The 21045-nt window shown below is 43.5% G+C and overlaps 1 long non-coding RNA gene across 1 annotated transcript in view; it reads left to right on the top strand.

The window, feature by feature from the left end:
- Positions 1 to 21045, top strand: part of LOC129384997 (uncharacterized) — a 307047-nt gene that overhangs the window by 21091 nt on the left and 264911 nt on the right. The window contains exon 2 of the long non-coding RNA XR_011894628.1: positions 19642 to 19701. This is a non-coding gene — a long non-coding RNA (uncharacterized lncRNA). The remainder of the gene's footprint in view (positions 1 to 19641; positions 19702 to 21045) is intronic.

Here is a 21045-nt window from a genome sequence, read left to right on the forward strand (position 1 = left end):
ATATATATATATATATACATATATATAAAAAGCAAACGCAAGTCGCACGACAAAGTCATAAACGCACACAAGCTGCTGTGATGTAGACTGCAATGAGCGTATTAACATATGAGAAAATACTCAGAGTTAAATTAATATATACAAGCATTAATAATTAAAAATAGAAGCAACTTACAGTTACATCGTGTGACTACTGACTGCGATATCGAGAACTTGTTACGGATGCCCGTGTCTTCATAAAAATGTTCAAGTGTGTTCAATGCCTTTAGCTGTGCTATTTTGGATGGTCATGGGCCCAGCAATTTTGCTACTTAGAAAGGTCGGTGAGGATTAAGGGACTGTAGCTTTTGCTATAGCTGCCGTCTTTGCGTCGCGTATATGGGACATTCGAGGAGTAGATGGCACACATCCCCATCGTCATGGCCACAGGAATGAGCTGGGGAAGAGGCCCGTTTTATGCGATATAGGAAATGTTTGGTGTATATGTCCTGGTACTTTTCATAAGTTCTACATCCAGCTAGTGCTTGAGTTCATGCTCGGCTCTATAAAGAATTGATTCATTAGTATTTTAATTAAACCTAGTTGACATACACAAGTCCTTCTCTGGTACCCTTAATAGGTGTTGCAGGTCCATTGGTGATAAAGGCATGAGTTGAATTTCAGCGTCATTACGGGCCAGTTTTGCCAACAAGTCCGCTAATTCGTTGCCTGCTATGCCAGTATGTCCCGCGACCCGCGGTAATATCACTTCATTAGACTGAGTTAAACTGTTAAGTACTGCGTATGTTATTCGTGCGTGTGATTGGCTGTCATCAATATATTCAAGACAGGCTAAAGCCGCTAAGGAGTCGACAAAAATTACCCATCTATTTGGTGTCTCATATGTTTTGATAAAATAAGTCGCTTGGAAAAGTGCCACTCATTCCGCTATGTTTGGTGACGAATTGCGTCTTAGTCGACTTGCGTCGACAAGCGTATTCTACCTGAAAGGATAGAGTAACATGAGCTACAGTCACACTTTCTTTGATTGCAGAACAGTCGCTATAGACGTGAATAGATTCCTGGCATTTGTCAAATAGCTGATGTAACCCTATAATTGTTTGGCTGCTAATGTGGAAACGTCGCTTTTATTTTCCAACCCTTCGACTAATATTTCTGTTTTGGGTGCCTGTAGAAGCCATGGTGGGTAGCAGAGGTCTGAATATCAGAAAACTGATCGTAGAAATAAGTCGTGATTTACGCTCTTGAAACATGACGCGTATCCGTGCACCCACATGGTTCTCTATGAGAGACAGAAGTGGGGGCACAGAATCCTGGGCAGAAATTGTGAAAAGATGCCGGCATGTTTTCAGGCTGCGAATTACGGTGAAATATGGTTCCCGCGCTTCTGCAATAGTCAGGTGACTGGATGTAGCTTGCGGTGCTCTTAGACACACTCATTCACACAACTAATTTTGTCGTTAAGGCCGGTCAAATGATGAGTCCATCAAAACTGGTAGTGTAAAACCACGCCGAGAAAACGATGCTTCTAAACCTGCTCGATCTGATGGCCGTATGTTGAAAGACCAAAATTTCTAAACTTTTTTCTCGTGAAGGGCTGAACCGCTCATTTGGCATAAGATATCTGCATGCGCCGTTCTCTTAAATAATCATCCATTGAATTTAGAGCTTCCTGCAGCCGATGCTTGGCCATTTCTAGAGACTTGTTTGATGTGCATATGCAAATGTCATCAGCATACATAGATATGTTTATGTCTGCTGGAAGCACTGCTGATAAACCTGCTATTCCAGCATTAAAGACAAGTGGACTTAATACACTTCCTTGCGGAACTCCTTTATTTCTGGTGTATGCATTGCTTTGTCCCGCATTTGTATTTCTATATATCTTTCTTTATTTTAAGAAGTTAGCGATCCACTTGAGAACCCGGCCTTGCACTTCGAGTGTTGGGACTCCAAGTAGAACATGAAGTTGACTGACCGAATCAATGGCCCTCTTAACATCAGTAAACAAAGAAACGGTAATGTTCCCATAACTAATCTCTCGGTCAACAGCGTTACCAAGTCAAAGATGCAGTCAATCGTAACTATATCTTCTGAAACCAGCCATTTAATCTGCTAGACAACTTATTAGTCAATAGGCTATGGTAGTGACATGGCACATTCACAGTTGACGCGTCAGCTGTTGGAAAAGCTCAGGGTCAAATTTACTACCCCTGTCGGCTATTATTTCATTGGGGATACCTAAATTGGCAATCCATACAGAAACAAGGATCGAAGCGACGGACTCGGTAGTAATTTCCAGTAACGGTGTCGCCTCAGTCATTTTCACTGACCTTTCGAGACCTGTGATATCCTGTCCATTAACCGTCTGAAGCCGGCACTCGTCGAAAGTTTTCTACCATCATCATCGTTCTCGATATCTTCTCTTGCCTCCCATCTGACAAGTTCACCTTCAAGTACGTCATGGTGCCACTCAAATCCTCGTTGCTCTGTACAAAGGCATAACTACGTTCCTAAAGATGCAGTCGTGCCACTATGGAGTTGTGAAACTTTTTCTCCAGTGGTGGCACCTTAGAACATAGGAAGACAAAGTGCCTCGAGCAACCGCAAATACGGGAACCTCTTTGATTCACAGTTACCGCTTTTATATCAGCTGATCTATGATTGGCTATTAGCTGAACATAAACTACCCGATTCATGGCCCATTCCTATTGTGGGTACGCGCTCTGTTTCGATGGGACAACAGCAACAGCCGCATCAATAAGTCAGACTGACCTTTTACCCTGACAAGGGTTCATGGTCTGGAGAGAGAGAAAAATATTTACTCCTAATGAGGCCCGGTGACTCCCTCGTAGTGTGGAGCTCTTGGTAAAAGGCGCCATTGGTAAAAAAACGACGTACAGTTCGAATGATAAGGACTGAGAGAGACGACAAACACAGCACAGTCTTTGTCGTCTCTCAAAGCCCTTGTCCTTCGCTTAGTACGCCGTTTTTTGCCATGAATTACCAACTAGCCCAAGCAGCCACGCTTGACCTCATTGGCTCGCGTCACTCCGCGTGCCCGCTGGTTCAGCCGTCGCTGCTCTTGCGGGTCTAAGCTGATCATTGCAGTTTTCCAGGATGTATTTGAAGGTGAAGGAATCACGAAGTCTCGTCTCTTCACGGGTTCAGAGTTTTCATAAAAGTGTTAGAGCTGTATGGGCTCCTTTCTTATTCATTAGAGAGCGTTACTGCTAGTTCTTGCATCACAGAGGCATTTTCCTTTCTCCTTCCTGTAGCTATATTTTTCACACCTTAAGCTCCTCCACTCCGCAGGATTCAGAGCAACTTGCTTGCTTGCTTGTTCCTCACTAGTGGCGCTTACCCACTACGGGGGGTTGGCCAAGAGGTCGGCGGTTAAAGATTAAAGGGAAGGGGGAGCGAAAAAAACCTAAACAAAAAAGTAGATCAGGGTGAGGTATGACATTTATGGCAATTAGAAAATAGATTTACCTGGCGGATACAGAAGTATACATAATTGTAATTATATATAAACAGCAAATATTCTGGTTTTCTTGTGGTATTAGAGTAATTTCAAACACACAATCACCGATTTAATCAGCTATCCAATTATTGATTTCAAGAATTAACATGACAGCCTTCTTGTGTCACAGAGGTAGTCACAAAGGCCACGTATATGTTCCTGTGGCTAAAGTCCAATGAGGAAGCCCTAGAGGAGATGATATTTTGGGCAGTTCAAGAAATGCCCAATTTTGGAAATGAAAATTTGAATTTCTTCCTCTGATTTCTTACTTCTAAATCGACGGCATGCTAGCAGAACGTGGTCAATGCCACACTGCGCCAATTGGGATAGTAGTTGCCAGACGTTTTCTGTTCTTCTCCTGTGTTGAAGCTTCTGTGCATTATCTTTTGTGGGATCATTTACCGCGTGAACTTTCACCGCATGTGTGGTGCAACATCAGCGAACAGCAATGAACTGCAGTGCACAGGCCTGCGTAACTGGGGGCGAGGTTACACAGCCGGCAATAAATGAATACATGGACCAAGAACGTACGACTTAACAGATCATGGCGACTAGGGCCAATTCTCAAAACCGAATTGGAAAGGTAGCTGTGGGCCTTTGTAAAGCTGCCTCTACGAAGAGCAGCTTCTACCAATAGCTTCCTTAATAAGTGTGGTGATGAAAAACAAACACCGTTATTATTAATTGTGCACCTGGCCAATGCTTTCTTAACCGCACCTTTTTAATACCAGAGCTTAACTTCATGGATAATCACTTAAAATGAGTGTAAGAAAAAAGTTCGTTCAGTGTATTGAAACATAATGAGTTTTAAAAGGGCGTAAGTTGGCAAAAACCGATTGATTTATTATTTTTCTAACTACCAGGTATTAGTGTTCTCGTCCCCTACAGGGCAAACAAATTCCAAAGTGCCTTCAACTGAATCTAGTGACCTTGCGTCTAATTCAGCCATTTAGCACACGCAACTCTTAGAGCATAGTATGAAACTCATGCGATAACATGCGACGTGATTCTTGTAGAATTTTTTATTTACATAGGAGTATATAAACAAATCTCCTAAGTGACCTAGTAACTGGGACAATAAAGGAAGTATATAATTGGCAGTTATGTATAAAACATCTTGTAGAAAGAATAAAAGCAAGAAAATTGGGTAAATCGCATCTACGATGAACACATCCTATGCGAGTAACCGAACGTTTCGGGTATGAGGCCTGTACTTCAGCAGCAATTCTCTCCTGCAATTCCCTCTCGGCACGCTGTGCCTTCTGCTGGCGCCGCCATGAAATCTGTACATACACAGTGACCCAAGTTGTCATCAAAAAGTCCATTAAAAAGTGGCACATAACCAATGGTACATGCCAGCGGCGCAGAGGGCACATGTTCAGTGCACGTACCCAAGTTGGCTTTAAAGAGGTTCATTAAAAAGCCGCATATACCCAGTGATACATACCCACGTGAACGGCCCATGCTTTAGACTGCCTAAGAATCGATATAGGGCCGCATTTTTAGACTCAACTGTTTTAGAGAGCTACCCATGTTTTTGGTGCGATAGCTATGTAACATAATTGGGTAGCTAAATAGCCGGATATAAAACTGGTCTTGAGAATGCCAAAAATAGTATCCGCATTATTACAATTCCAAAAACAGCATACCTATGTGATTCCTTTGCGTCCAAACTCTTTTATCGTGAGATTAGCATTCCCCCACCATGAGGACCAACACGTTGTTTTCGCTTTACTGCCCTTTCTTAAATAAGTGCACCCACCCACCACAACGTATTCCGCGAAAAGATAGCGAATACAAGCTTGCTGCTTCCGGAAGGGGCATGATTTCGGTAAAGAATAACGTATTATTTTAAGTGAGAATATGAAAAAAATTATAGTATAATATTACAACAATATCAAATTTGGGCCATTCGAAAACAGTTGTTTACTTCTGTAAGTCTTCCTTACATATTTTTGCGATGTGTGAAACTTTCTTTCTGTGTGGCGCAATAATGCATTTTGTAGAATCCGAAATAGATGTAATCATTAGGAATCTGATGCGTTAAGATTATTGAGTTTGTTAATTAATGAGGCTGTGGCAACGTGTCCGCTCTTGCCAATCCTCCACAATATGAATACTCTGTAGCGGTACAAGTGGTATGCGCTATGGTATAGACTGTTTGAATATGTTTAAAAGTTCGTCGTTCGTTTCTCTGCATACAACTCTCATTACCATACTTCCCTTGCTGCGTCGGCATGACTCACTATATATCTGCCATATTTGCTGTTTATATTTCGGCATAATCTGTGAACGTAGTGCTCAATACACATAAACATTGGATCGGTTTATTGTCGTGAGCTGCGCAGTACAAGACATGCAGGCTGATTCAAGACTTTAAACACTGGTACATCTTTAAACACGTAATTCCCAAACGCACTTCCGTACAAGAAAACTACAACTTCTTAATCTTCAATTCTGGCCATGAGGAGTACATATGTGTAAAAAGCAATGTAATTGTCTAGTATTTTTTGATATAGACAGCATAGTAATTCTTTATATAGGTTGGTTTGCTGTATGATGCGCAGTTGAAAACTGTCTCCAGAGCATCGAGAACATTGGTATAGGCTTTGGGTTGCGTTTCCCGTGCTGAAATCAACCTTGTTATGTATTGCATAATTCACTAAAAAAAAAAAAAAACTGCTCACTAGTAGGTCGGGCAGCTCAGCAGCTGTAGGTATGTATAATTCGTCACTTATGTGTTTCTAAGCCGGCGCGCTTAAGTGATTCAGCTTGATCACCAGCGTGCACTACAGCACCCTCAGATTAAAGAGAGTGTGCAAAAATTTTCTTTTTCATAATTTACAATGTCCCGTATAGCTGATGTACTACCAGCGTCAAATGAAACTTGAACAGCAGAGCGCGTGGCCCAAGCATAAGTGTAGATATAGCGCGCGCCGTCCAGTCATCACCATTGGCAGGCGCGAACATCCGGTTTGGCCGCACTGCGCGATCCCCCCCTAGTGAGATAATTTCGCTTCTTTTCTGGTTCTTACATTTGAAAGGGAGAAAATAAAAAATAAGAATGGAGCTAAAATATTGCAGTTTACGGCGAGTCTTGTCGCACAGATCGCCGAAACCACAAGTGGTGTCGGTGCGAACAGCGGCGCGCGTGGTACAGTGTGCACCGTCATCGCCCGCGCCGTGCGGGCGAATCTACCTTGCGATGACGGTGCAGACTGACCCACGCGCGCCGCTGTTCGCACCGACACCACTTGTGGTGTCGGCGATCTGTGCGACAAGACTCGCCGTAAACTGCAATATTTTAGCTTCATTCTTATTTTTTTTTATTTTCTCCCTTTCAAATGTAAGAACCAGAAGAGAAGCGAAATTATCTCACTACAGTGGGATCGCGCATGCAGTGCGGCCAAACCGGATGTGCGCGCCTGTCAGTGGCGACGACTGGACGGCGCGCACTATATCTTCACTTATGCTTGGGCCACGCGCTCCTCTGTTCAAGTTTCATTTGACGCTCATAATACTTATTGTCCCGAGAAGCATTGTACGTGGACAGCGGCGTGTCGGAACTAAAGGAGCCTAAATCTACCGGGATGCTTCCAATTACACTCCTCTATCTTTAAGGCAATTTCCATTGATGAAGATTTTAATATCAGGAACATGTCATAGGGAAGTGGTGCAGGCTTTCCCTGTTCTTTTGTATTCAGATAATTATTCAACCAATAAATCAATTTATTTTCGTTTCTTTAAATCAATAGATAAAGGTAGAAGAAAGTTCAAATAAGTACTGTGTTCAGGAAGCGTTTGTCATCTTTTATTATATAAAGAGAACGAACAAGTTCGCTCGACAAATCAGCCACTCTTAATTGGGGAAAAGAAGTGAAAAAGAAAATGGAACGTGCCGTACTCTCATTATTTCGCGCTGCGAGTGGCAAAGCGCCAAGTCATAATTGCTCACTGCGCCATAAAAGCGACATGGTAAATCGTCGTTGACACTCTATTGGAAACACGAGAGTGTGTTCCAGATTTAATTAAGGAATTATTGTTTGCTGAAGTCGGTAAATGTATGGTCTGCAACAACACTGTAATTACGCATGAACGCCACGGACGCTCAGACGCACGTGTACTGCTCGGTAATTTGTTTTGTTCGCGCTATAAAAGCGTCAATTAGGAGCGATAAAAAGTACAGGGCAAGGTAATATTCCCTTTAACAAGGTAATATTCCCTTTAAGGGAATATTACCTTGTTCCTTGCCGCGCGCTGATATATTGCTTTTTTTTTTTCGGCCGCTAAAACTTAGCGCAGAGAACCGAGACGTCATTGGTAAACCATTACAAAGGTTATCTCTTGTTCTTTCGATCTTGAACACGTTAATAATGGCCTCCGCTTGCTATCCACAATACTGTCCTATAAGTTCCTTTGTCGTCAGACTCACTATGTTGTCCCTATAGCAGAATGATGTTGTATGGCATTTAATGGCACAAGGGCCACCTACGGCCAAAGAGCGTTATGACATATATGGTAATGGATTGTGTAAGTAATATGTATGAAATGATGAAATTGAGTTGCATATGTAGGTGTGATGTGGCTGTAAGGAGGTCTGAAAAATGGTCGCTGTAAACTGCGCGAAATATGGAAACATCAAAATAACTCCAATGACTCACGATAAAAAAGCGCGTAAAAGTTTTGGTATGAAGAAGAGATGTATTAGGACGCATGCAAGCACTGCCGGCTCCACAGCACTCTTCAAGTAAAAATAGAGCTGAGAGGCACGTGCTCTAAAAACTTATGTCAATGTAGTCAGTTCAGCTGCGTCCTCAAAAGCGAGGCTGCGCTGCGCATGACCCGGCCAAATGAGTTCTAAAATGTTACCTTCATCTAAAAAGCTAAAAACTATTTCCAGGTTAAAAAGCGGTTTGTTACTAAGAAAAAGAAATGATGGGGGAAATGTGATACGCTGATGATACGGAGACTGAAAGTAATTTTTACGCTCAGTTTTTATTTCCCGGCACAGCACGAGGACATTGATAGCTGTAAGGCTGTCGCCATACCTTGGAAATGAGCGAGGGTCTCTTCCATTCAGTAGGTCTTATAGCGGAATGCGTTTAATATTGCAGGTGATGAATATTCTTACAGTTTTAGGAACTTCTTACCCATTGTGAAGTGTCTGAGCAACGGCTGCAGTCGCTCAGTGGCTTTGAATTCTGCCCCTGAGCCCGAGATCACGGATTCATTCAGCTCATGCGCGGTACGCGGATTGGGGCAAGAATAGGTTTAAAAACGACAGTTGACGATGGTTTCCTTGCACGATAAAGAAGTTCAAGTGGTCTGTGATAATCCGGCCGACATGATAGCGTATATGTATTGCTCACGACCGTAGGCTGCTTTTTCTGTAGGTTATCACTGTGTGATACATTTGCACTGAAAGAATCGCAGGCACTTGATTGAGTTACTTCCGCCGCGTTGTCGGTATACTCCGGGTGATACGAGGAAAAAAAAAGGGGTCTTTGCATGTCTGCGCCATGCGCAGATACGCAATAATACTTTGCGCTTCGTATGAAGGAGACTCTGACAGCATCGACCTCGAATAATTAATAATCTGAGGCTCTATTTGGACATTCCGCAATTTTCTTCGAGGCCTGACGCAACAGAGATGCGTGCAAAATGACGCTCATGGCGCCGCTTTACTTTCTTAACGTAACGCAATCTGACGTTGTACCGATGAAACTGAAATGAAGGCAACGAACCTAAGGTTCTAGACAAAGCAAAACACTTTTCCTCCTTAGTATAACTAAAGCATCTAGCCCAATGCCTAAGACTATTTCAACAAAAACGTTTCTCACTTCCATTGTCAGCTGTGTACAGGCCATCGTCTGCTTCATTCGCCAGGAATTGACTCTCCGACGAACTGAATGAGTCAATATATGTTGCCGCCAACTCACTTTTTTTCTACCTTGAAGCAGCACACGAGACCGACCAGTCGTGCAAAGCGCACATCCCAGGCCTCGTTATCGCTACCTTATAAGACGCGAGTGATTCAGCCCGACTTTGCTTGCTCAGAAGTGGTCGAATGAAACCGATAGCGATGCGCCAGCCAGAAGTGGTCGCTTGCACGACGCGCATCGTGGATTTTGCGTTCTCTAATTCACTTCGCTACTTACTCGCACCTCGTTATGAAACTTTATGGCAGCGCTTTGCGTACTGTTTTTCATAAATACGAACAATAAGTAGTTATAGCCTGTTATAATGTGTATAGTTATTATTCTTTATCACAGCAGCAATCTAACTCTAAGAAGTGCGTAAAGTCGCAGATTTCTAATGTTAATACAATATTGTTTCAAATTAACCCGTGTTTTAGCCTCCTCAGGTAAATAAGCTAGTGAGCCGAGAAGTTATAGATGTATTGTTTTTTTTTGTTATTTGGGTACTTAAAACAATAATTAAACACTTCTCACATATATCTTTCTGATAGCTTGTATGTTATCTTTTGGGAGATACATGTCCCTATGTACCTTAAGGGAGTCGAACATTTATGTGGGCTTCTTAGCTGCTCCCACCGCCAACTACATGAAGCAGTTTCTTGCGGTAGGGAAGCACAAGTGAACATTGCAAATGTTGCAGCAGGTAAATATGCGATTTGTGGGCATTGAGTAGCAACAATCCGTGCAACTCTTTCGAGCGGGAGCTTTTGCAACTTGGTGATAGCTTCTCGCCTTGCGCACATTCTTACGCGCCCACATATCTGCACAAGACTTGCGCTCCGCTCTCAGCTCAAAAAATTTCGAAAAGGGTCTGTATGACTGCTTCGTAGAAATGCAGCGATCTCAGATCCCGCATAGCGGGCTTGTCAGCTTGCAATTTTGCGTACATGATGCAGACAATGTGTAGGAATTCAAAGAACACTCGAAGGTTGTATTTTATTTTTGACTTTCAGTACACTTCATAAGTTGCCTTTGAGATGACACGTGGTAGCTCATCAGTAGGTTGATAACTTGAAAGGCCATGAGTTCTTCTGCCGGTGTTATGTAGACGTTCCCATGTTGCTCAGCATACCGAATTCTTTCTCTTACAAGCATTTTTACGAGGCTCTCTAACTTCATAACAACTGAATATATTTTTAGTGGTATAAGATCCGTCGGTCGTTCGCGCTGGGGGATGCACTTCATTTACCTGCGTTTCATACAGGAATCAGTGCTGATTCACTGCTTTGCACGTCTCCTTGCAATCGATGACTCTTTGACGGCACACGTAGCTTTTAGGAGCATTAATTGCGAGATTTATGGCTGAAACACCTCTTCTAATTCCCTTTTTCGGTGGCTCTGAATATTCTAACTTTTCTGGGCGTTCTGCAAGAATTTCTACACTGGCATTGTCAAAAGCTCTAGACTCATTGCCCCGCAGGGGCGTCTCCGTCAGCAGGCGTTTGGTGTGTTGCAACACCACGTACCCGAGCACACGAGGGTTGGACCCTCCCGCGTGTAGCCGTGCGCGGCTTAGCCGTGTCCGGGGAAAAGGGGATCCTGGGGGTTGACCCGATGCCGGACTGACCCATCCGGACTGACCCATCCGGGGGAAATCGGCAGTCGCCTTTTCCTGTCCCCCTCTCCAATCTATTTTCTTTCCTATCTTCTTTCTTTTACTGTCCTATCATCTCTTTTCTTCCGTGACTTCCTAATTTCCTAGGGCGGCTACGGTTAACCTTGTGTATGTGCCCTCCCTTGGGTATAATATATTAGGTTATAGTGGCAATGTACGGTTGGCGCCTGCAGCCTTACGCATTAAGTTCTGCAGCGTCCCCATGTTGGGCTCCGTGGTGGGTGGCCGCCATTGCTGCCGAAAACGAACCGAAATGCCATGGGAACACCCGCATTTCCCCGCCTACTTGATCGTCACCCTCAGAAGAGGGGACGCACCGAAGACTTCAGCACTTGTTTGACCCGCACAAAAGAAACCTACCCGAAATACCATGTCATAGCGAGAACGCTGCAAAACAGGCCAGACTCATCTTACCATTCATAGTTTCCAAATCTTTGACCGAAGCCTTAGGGTCAGGTTATAAGGTGACAAAAATGGCAAGCGGAGACCTTCTTCTTGAGATCCCTCAAAAAAATCAGTACGAGAAGCTAGGCAGTCTGGTCACATTTGGTAACATACCAGTTTCTATTACACCACACCGATCAATGAATAGCTCACGCGGAGTCGTGTCAGAGGCAGACCTTCAGGATTTGACAGAAGCTGAACACCTGAAAGGGTGGAAAGATCAAAATGTGACTGATGTAAAGCGAATTATGCTTAGACGCGACAACAAAGAAATTCAGACCAAACACCTCGTCTTAACATTTGCATCTAGCGTCCTTCCGGAAACCATTGAAACAGGATACATTAGGCTAACAGTCCGACCGTATATTCCAAACCCTAGACGTTGTTTCCAATGCCAAAGGTTCGGCCATGGCTCGCAGAGCTGCCGTGGTCAAATAACTTGTGCAAAGTGTGGAGTGCAGGGCCACCCCTCCGACAACTGCACTGACACGCCTCACTGTGTAAACTGCAGTGGTGAACATCCAGCCTACTCACGCTCCTTTCCCAACTGGAAGGAAGAAAAAGAGATAATCACTCTTAAAGTAAAGGATAATATTTCGTTTAAGGAAGCCCGTAGACGGTGCTCACCTTTCCACAACATACGCTATGCTGATGCGGCGCGTCGGGGGGCAGCGTCGCAGCGGCCATTGCCAAGTGGCCAGCCCGTGAGCAGGGAGCAGGTACCTTTGGCTCCTGCCCCCAGGGTGGTAGTAGGTAAGCCTACTCCATCCAACCAGCAAACAGGCCAGGCTACCCTTGGGTTGCCGCCCCCACAAGAGTTATCTGCGGCAATCTGCGCTACACGCAGCGATCCCGCAGGACCGATAGTGGCCCCGAAAGTAGGCGCAGCCGAGGCTGCCTCAACCTCCTCGGCCCCTTCCAGCGCTGGCAATAGCCGGCGCAGCAAAATTCCACAGGGAGTCCCATCGACCTCCGGGCTGGTGGGCGCAGGAGTCTTGCCTTCCGAGGTGAGACTCTCTCGAAAAACTTCTCGCTCGCAAGAGCGCGTGTCCGGCGCCTCACAAGAGGCAATGGACACAACACCTATCCCCACGGCGCACCAAGCGCCTAAGGAGCGGCGAGGCTCCCTCGAACGCTCCAGAAAAGGCAATACCCCGGTTACAGGGCCTCGCAAGAGCTCTGTAATCTAATGCATCACTTCTGTTTCCGTATACACAGCACCAATTTACTTTAAATATGGATACACAAATCATACAATGGAACGTCAGAGGTCTTCTGAGAAACCTTCATGATGTACAAGAACTGATCCACCAACACAATTCAAAAGTGCTGTGTTTACAGGAAACACACCTAAAATCAGAACACACAAACCTTCTGCGACAGTATATAACTTTTCGCAAAGATCGCGATGATGGTGTCGCATCATCGGGCGGAGTTGCCATTGTCATCCATAAAAGCATTGCGTGTCAAATTTTACAGCTACAAACGCCTCTTGAAGCAGTGGCGGTTCGAGCTGTTCTCGTAAACAAACTCATCACTATTAGCTCTCTTTACGTACCCCCACATTACAAATGAACGAAACATGAATTCTAATCCTTTATCGATCAATTGCCAGAACCTTATGTTGTTCTGGGTGATCTCAATGCACACAGCAGCTTGTGGGGAGACTCTTGTATCGGTGCGCGAGGTCGTCTCGTTGAACAATTCCTTTTTTTCATCCGGTGCGTGTCTGCTGAATAACAAGGAACCCACTTATTACTGTCTCACAAACAGAACCTTTTCTTCAATTGATCATAGCCTAGTTTCCCCATCAATGCTGTCTGAACTCGAAGGGGAAGGTAACAACAATCCTTACGGAAGTGACCACTTCCCCATACTGCTAAAATCACCTAAAGAAAAGGAATATCCACCACAGGCTCCTAGGTGGAAGATTGATGCAGCCGACTGGGAGAAATTCCGAACTCTAACTAGTATTTCATGGGATGACATGTCCTCGCTAGGAATTCATGCTGCTGTGGAGTATCTTACAGCCTTTATAATAGATGCCGCATCTAAATGTATATCAGAAATAAATGGTTTGGCATGCAAACGGCGTGTCCAATGGTGGAACGACGAATGTAGGATCGCTCGTAAAAATCTGAACAAAGCGTGGGGGTTGCTACGTGCTTCTCCCACTGCGGAAAATCTTATTAACTTTAAGAAAGTAAAGTCTCAAGGCAGGAGAACGCGCCGACGGGCCAGACGAGAGAGTTGGCAGAAGTTTTTATCGGGCATCATCTCATATGCAGATGAGGCCAAAGTCTGGAATAAGGTTAATAGGATAAGAGGGCGAAAAACATATTCACTCCCTTTGGTAAACACACAAGGCGATACCCTGCAATACCAGGCAGACTCACTTGGGGAGCATTTTGAGAGTGTGTCAAGCTGAACAAATTATTCAAAATCTTTTCTCAAATTCAAACAAGTAGAAGAATGTAAGCCATTCATCAGAAAATCTCGAGAGAATGAACCATACAACTGTCCTTTTAGCATTGCCGAGTTGAGAGCTGCCTTGAGTGTATGCAAGAGCACTGCACCGGGATCTGACAGAATCATGTATGAAACGATCAAAAACTTGCACACTGACACCCACGTTACACTACTCGCACTTTTCAACAAAATTTGGGCTTCCAACCGCATGGAAAGAAGCCATTGTCGTCCCTGATTTGAAACAAGGCAAAGACCCTTCTTCAGCGGCAAGTTACCGCCCGATAGCCCTCACGATTTGCCTTTGTAAGGTATTTGAAAAAATGATTAATCGGCGACTCATTTATTTCCTTGAGCAGAGAAAAATGCTTGATCCCTATCAGTGTGGCTTCAGGGAAGGGCGCTCCACAACTGATCACTTTGTACGTATTGAAGCAAACATCCGTGACGCATTTGTACACAAACAGTTTTTCCTATCCAAATTCCTCGACATGGAGAAGGCATACGACACAACGTGGCGCTACGGAATCTTGAGAGACCTGTCAGAAATGGGAATCCATGGTAATATCCTAATCCTAATAGAAAACTATTTGTCCACTCGTACCTTCCGGTTAAAAGTCGGCAATGTTCTCTCACGTCCTTATACATAAGAAACTGGTGTACCTCAAGGAGGCGTGCTCAACTGCACGCTCTTTATCGTGAAGATGAACACGCTTCGTGCTTCATTATCACCTGCCATTTTTTACTCTGTCTATGTGGACGACATCCAAATAGCTTCCAAATCCTGTAACCTCGCAGTATGCGAGAGACAAGTACAGCATGGCTTGAACAAGGTGTCCAAGTGGGCAGACCAAAATGGATTTAAAATCAACCCCCAAAAAACTCTTGTGTTCTCTTTACAAGAAAAAAAGGCCTGGTCCCGGATCCTTGCTTAAAACTGTGTGGACAACACATACCTATCAACAAGGAGCACAAATTCCTAGGTGTCATACTTGACTATAGGCTCACTTTCATTCCACACATTAAATATCTGAAAGAAAAATGTCTAAAAACAATGAACCTAATGAAACTTCTATCCCAGACTACATGGGTTAGTGACAGCAAGTGTTTAATGAATCTATACAAGAGCCTAATTCGGTCTCGATTGGATTATGGTGCCTTAGTATATAACTCTGCCGCCCCGAGCGCGCTAAAGATGCTAGATCCTGTTCGCCATCTAGGTATCCGCTTAGCCACTGGCGCTTTCAGAACAAGCCCGATTGAAACCTTATATGAAGAATCAAATGAATGGTCTCTCCATCTACAGAGAACTTACATCAGTCTTACATATTTTCTGAAAATACAATCCAATCATCAACATCCATGTTTTACCACTGTTAACGATATGACGTGTTATACACTTTTCCAGAATCGACCCTCTGTAAGACAGCCTTTCTCGCTTCGTGTGAGGGAGCTTAGTCATGAAATGCATATCCCACTCCTCGAGCTTCGCATAATGCATCCAACCAAGTTGTTAGCACCTTGGGAGTGGCAGATCGTAGAATGTGACATATCGTTTTTAGAAGTAACAAAACACGCACCAGAGATCGAAATCCGAATGCATTTCCTAGAACTCCAGCACAAGCACTCCTGTGCAGAGTTCTTCACAGACGCTTCGAAGTCAAATGTCGGGGTGTCCTATGCTGCTGTCGGTCCATCCTTCTCAGAATCTGATATACTACATCCAGAAACAAGTATCTTTACGGCAGAGGCCTACGTATTATGGTCGGCTGTAAAGCATATAAGGAAATCAAAACTACAAAAAGCCGTAATATATTCAGACTCCCTAAGTGTGGTGAAGACCTTAATGTCACCCTACAAACAGAAAAATCCTGTACTTACTGAGGTCTATTCCGAACTGTGCGAAGCTTATCTATCCAGCCAGCATATCATCATATGCTGGGTACCTGGCCACAGAGGAATCGAAGGTAACGTTCTGGCAGACCAGATGGCTACGTCAGTTGCACCCCTTGGTGTTAATAATACTGATTTAGTGCCTCTCACAGATCTGAAAACTTACATACGAAAAAAACTGCGAAACCACTGGCAACGTATGTGGGGTGCAGAAATAAATAATAAACTGCAGGTTATAAAGCCAAAGTTAGGTTTTTGGCCCTCCCCAACAAGATCTCGGCGAACAGATGTCCTATTCGGTCGCCTCAGAATAGGACACACATTTGGCACCCATAATTACCTGCTTACTGGAAATGAACCTCCAACCTGTGGTAGATGCGTTGAAAGGCTTACCGTCCTCCACGTGCTCCTGGAGTGCCGGGAAGCCGAAACGGAGAGAAAGAAACATTGTCCGCTTGCTTACCATTATTACATCCCTCTACACCCGGCTATGTTTCTTGCTAAGGAACCGCTTTTTGACACCAAGGCAGTTCTAAACTTTTTAAATGATGTCGTACTACACGTTATATGCCCATTAAATTCGTAGAACATCCTCGCTCGAGAGGATGCCACTGCGATAACAGTTTTGCATAGCACATGCCTCCAGGCCCTTGTTTTTCAAGGGCTCTAAGGAGGCAGTAGTGCTCTAGCATATCTTATAACCTTATATATTTTTACACATCGTATCATTCCTTTTAAATGCATCTTAATGTTCATAGCACACGTCATAAGTCATCACCATAATCTTATTATACAGGTTTTACGCACTTTAGCGCGACCATGTTTTAGGCCCCTCTACAGCCACGTCACAACAACCTCATCGAACTCATGATTACACTGCGAAGTCATTACCACGGACATGGCGCTCCTTGGCCATACTTGGCCCTTGCGCCATAAAACATCAAACATTCATTCAAAGTAGACTCATTGTTATTGTCATTGCACAAAATCTTATGAATTCTTTCTTCTTATACGAGCAATTTCCGCTGTTTTCCTGCAACATTTCTGAAAAATAAAAGCTTTTATCTAAAACAAGCCTAAATAAGTCTAAATAAGCACGAAGTATACAAATTTATTCATTTCAAGCGGCTATTAGAACATAAAAGTGCCACCCCCGAGCAACTGCAGCCAACTGACATCCAGCATTTCGTCATGGTACACTGGGACATATATATCCCAATGCCTCTTTCTTGGTAAAAAAGTATTTTGCACTCTTTTTAGTTCAAGAATCTTGGGTTCTTAAGACTTCTTCATCACGGCACTTTATATTCCACAGATTATTTTCCTTCATTGATAAGAAAAATTGGAAATACTTGTACTTGGCCCATTGTTGCGCGACCCCACCAACGTTTTGTCAATGTTTTGTCACAGAGTTGTCAACCAAAATAAAATATTTCGGAAACGGAAGCTAACTAGTTTGGTTAATTGCCCTCAGTAGGCCTGTATGGGTAAAACATGTGTATTGAATTGTTTCGTATTTGGGGACATTACGTGTCTCATGTACGTTAAGGGGTTAAAAAGTGGCAACCACAAACACAAATGCCAGCAACCACGCACGAGAGTGACGCAATAGGTATGAGCGCGAACTATGAACACAATATTTTCATAGCTGGAAACAATGGGAAAGATGCCGCGATGCAATCTGCTGTCAGCCGTCATTGCCTATGGCCGCTCATTACCATAACTGGCGTGGCCTGTCGCATCAAAAATTATGTTGGAAAACCTCTGCAATGGTGGCCCGGTGCCTGGCAACATCAATTTGAACTTTACGAGGCGGATCTTCCGGTGACGCTTGAATTGCTGAAGCAATTTAGTAAAGAAAAATTGGTTGCTCATTTTTTACGCCAAAACTTCCTGCAGTGCCCCAACGGCGCAACTGTAGGGGCGTTGTTGATTCAGCAAAGTTGCGTACACTGGTAGGCACTCGTGTGTTTCATGTCAGCCAGCTGCTCTTGCGTGATTGTTTGTGCGGTTGCAGAGCTTGCGGGTAGCGAAATTGGCTGAGGATGTTCTTTTCGATGAGTCTTCATATCGAGCATTTGATTCTCAGCTTGCGGAGAAAAAAATCAAGAAGAAACGTCTGGAAGATATTTTTGAGCAACTTGAGTTGCAATAAAGTATGGTCACTTCTCGCACTTTGAGGGGCCACGTGCGAATTGACCAAAGAAAGTTTTGCTAACTTGAAGAAAAAAAGTTTTGGTAGGCACGTTACGATAGCTGAATTTGCGTTGTTAAGCGAAATTAGAAAATCATGTGTCGAATATATATCATTCCTTATAATAATGTAAGAACGTATGGGTTTAATGCACAATCTAGGGATGCTGATATGTGATAATTGAAGTGGGGCATCAAGGGGTGCGCTTTTTTCTGAAGTGCAGAGAACGTCAATTGATTAAAAAAAGACTGAGAATTTGTCAGCTTCAACTTATGCGTCGCTTCAAAGTGTCCCAAATATACTGAAGTATCAGGTATTATTTCCCGTAAGTACACTCTTACTATGGAAATAAATTTTACCTAGAACGCCAGCATACAGTTAGGTACATATTTAGGACTGTAATCACGACATTACCCTTAGTCGTCAAATTTCTTTGGAATAGCTGTCCAGTACACAAAGGGGTTATTTCACGAATTGCAACGTGTGCTCTGCTCGAACAGCCTTGTGTAGTCTGTTCGAGCAGAGCCTCCATGGCGTTCGTAATCGGCCTCCCATAACTACCGGGCTGCGACACGTGAAGTGACAAATGGGCACAATATCTCGATTTCCCGCAGACCATAGATAAATAATTTATAGCTACAAACAAACATGAAGACAGTCGGCAAGGCTACAATACGCTTTGTTTGCTGTGAATAAAGTTTTTCGCTTAACACGCTGCACCAAGCCTCTCACTGCGCCCAGTGCGGCGTCATGCATTTTGGAGCGTGTTATTTGATATTACTGATTATTTTCTTTTTTTTAATTTTAACGTACATAGAAGCTTTACGTAAAATAGCCAGGCAGCGTCTGCAATGGCAGTCTGGGTAGTAGTCTTATCATCATTGCACGCGACGCACGTTCGGACACAGGATAATTTGTTAGCTGAACGAGTTTGCAGAAGAGCGGAAACGCAATAAAATATACTCTTAACGTCTACCACGATGTTCTGGTTAGCTGTAGCATTTTTGTTCCGGTAAACTGTGCCTGTAAGTACTACCCCTGTATAAAAAATATGCATTCTTATCACAATCGGCTCTCCATGGAATCCAGCCTATAAGTAGATATGACGATCTTAATGTTACAGAGTGCTGAAGGTGGCAGAAAGCAGGCTCTGCAACTAAAGAACAGCTTGAAGCATAGATGAAGGGATTCACAGGCAACAAAAATATCGAAAAAGACCAGGTGCATTTATGGTTTGAGGATGAGGCGGTAGTCTTAAAAAAAAAAACACGTATGCACGACAAGATGACGTTAGCATACTCTAACAAGAACGTGTATAACTATCAACTTACTACTTAGCACGGATACTTGTAGAAGGTAAGAAGATCGGCTTGCACAAATATATGACTATTTCAACCATAGCTGTTTAGGGACTATGCTCAATTATTGAATTTTCATATGCGGTGACAGGTAACAGCGTACAACCCTTTCTAAATAAATAGTACGGACTTATTGCACTGCTTGATTCTTTCTCCCCTTGTCTTTATAGCTACTGACAATGGCGACGCCGAACCATGTCTCTGCAAGTGCTCGCTTGTTCTACTCCAAGGTGAGCATGAAATGGTTGCATTTTATTGTTTTCTATACTAAATAGCCAAAGCCTGGCCTACGGTAAGTCATACAGATGCAGAATATGAACATAAATAACATATCCTGGCTCGAAATTTATTTTTATGTTCGAACAAAAAATAAAATATGTCACTGCATTTAAGGCTAGACAGTTGGTCATCTAACTTCGACTAACCGACTAAACATTGGGCTGGTAGAATTCTGTTCATCACCTTATTAAGCGAACGTGAACTGTCGGAAAGGAACAAGAAGGCGAGAAGGACCGCGCCATGATTGTAATCATGAGGACATTTTCGATAATATTTATGCTGAATGGTTTTTATTCCTGAAGGGGTAACGTCTATTTCCTGCCCATTGTAGCAAAAAGGAAAGAAGGGAGAATGCAGATAAATGGCAAGACAAAAGCGGCCCCCAAATATTGCTTCTTTATTATTCACAGCTTACTGAGATATTGTGTATCTCTGACATGAAAGGGCTACAAAGGGCCTGGCGAAAGTGAACGCCCGTTTATTGTTCTATGATTCTATCACCAGTCTCATGTCAGCCTGCTGATGAACTGATCTTACATCAGCCTTATCGAACAGTAATTATACACCACATACTGAACACTGCTCAGCATTATGGCAGGAGCATTCGCTTTCGAGATCGTTGTGTTTCCCCAAGCTTTTGGTTTAAACATCGCTCGGAGTTTCCTATGCACGCCACTGCACTTGAATGTTACAACCGGTAAATGACTACTATCTCGCAGGGCATAAGCGTTCTGCTGCGATTCTAGTCACGAACTGTTTACGTGCTTATATTTTTTTCTTTAGACATGGCCCTACTTTCGGCAGCTACATATACCTTCCCGAGCTTTTCGGGGGTTCTGGGAGCTGTCATGGCTAAAGCGCCTGATGATGCTTTTATACCATCTGGCCTGTGATGCTTACGAGGAATCGCAGTGAATTTACTAATATCTTTTGCTTGCTGATACTTGCAGATAAACGTGTGAAACAGCTTCTAAAATACGCAATGGTTCTGATAAAGAAATGAGAAAGATCGTTATATATGATGTTTTCCAAGAAATAACGCGTGGAAGACAGCTTTTAGCATTCCATAATAACTAAAATGGGAAAGTGATTTTTCGCGAACCAAACGTGGACTGGATACCACTACCAAAATTTTCACGACTTTGGAGCCCCGAAAGTCGACATGAGGCCGAGCCTTGCAACATCACGGTAGATTTTTACAGCAAACGCAGTTTGGCACCTATATTTATTATTTATAAGAACTCCAGTTACATATATTCCGGAATCTGGAGCGTCAGTTATTCCAGTACCTTCCT

This window comes from Dermacentor andersoni, chromosome 5, assembly GCF_023375885.2.
Source record: "Dermacentor andersoni chromosome 5, qqDerAnde1_hic_scaffold, whole genome shotgun sequence".
In the NCBI taxonomy this organism is placed as follows: Eukaryota; Metazoa; Arthropoda; class Arachnida; order Ixodida; family Ixodidae; genus Dermacentor; species Dermacentor andersoni.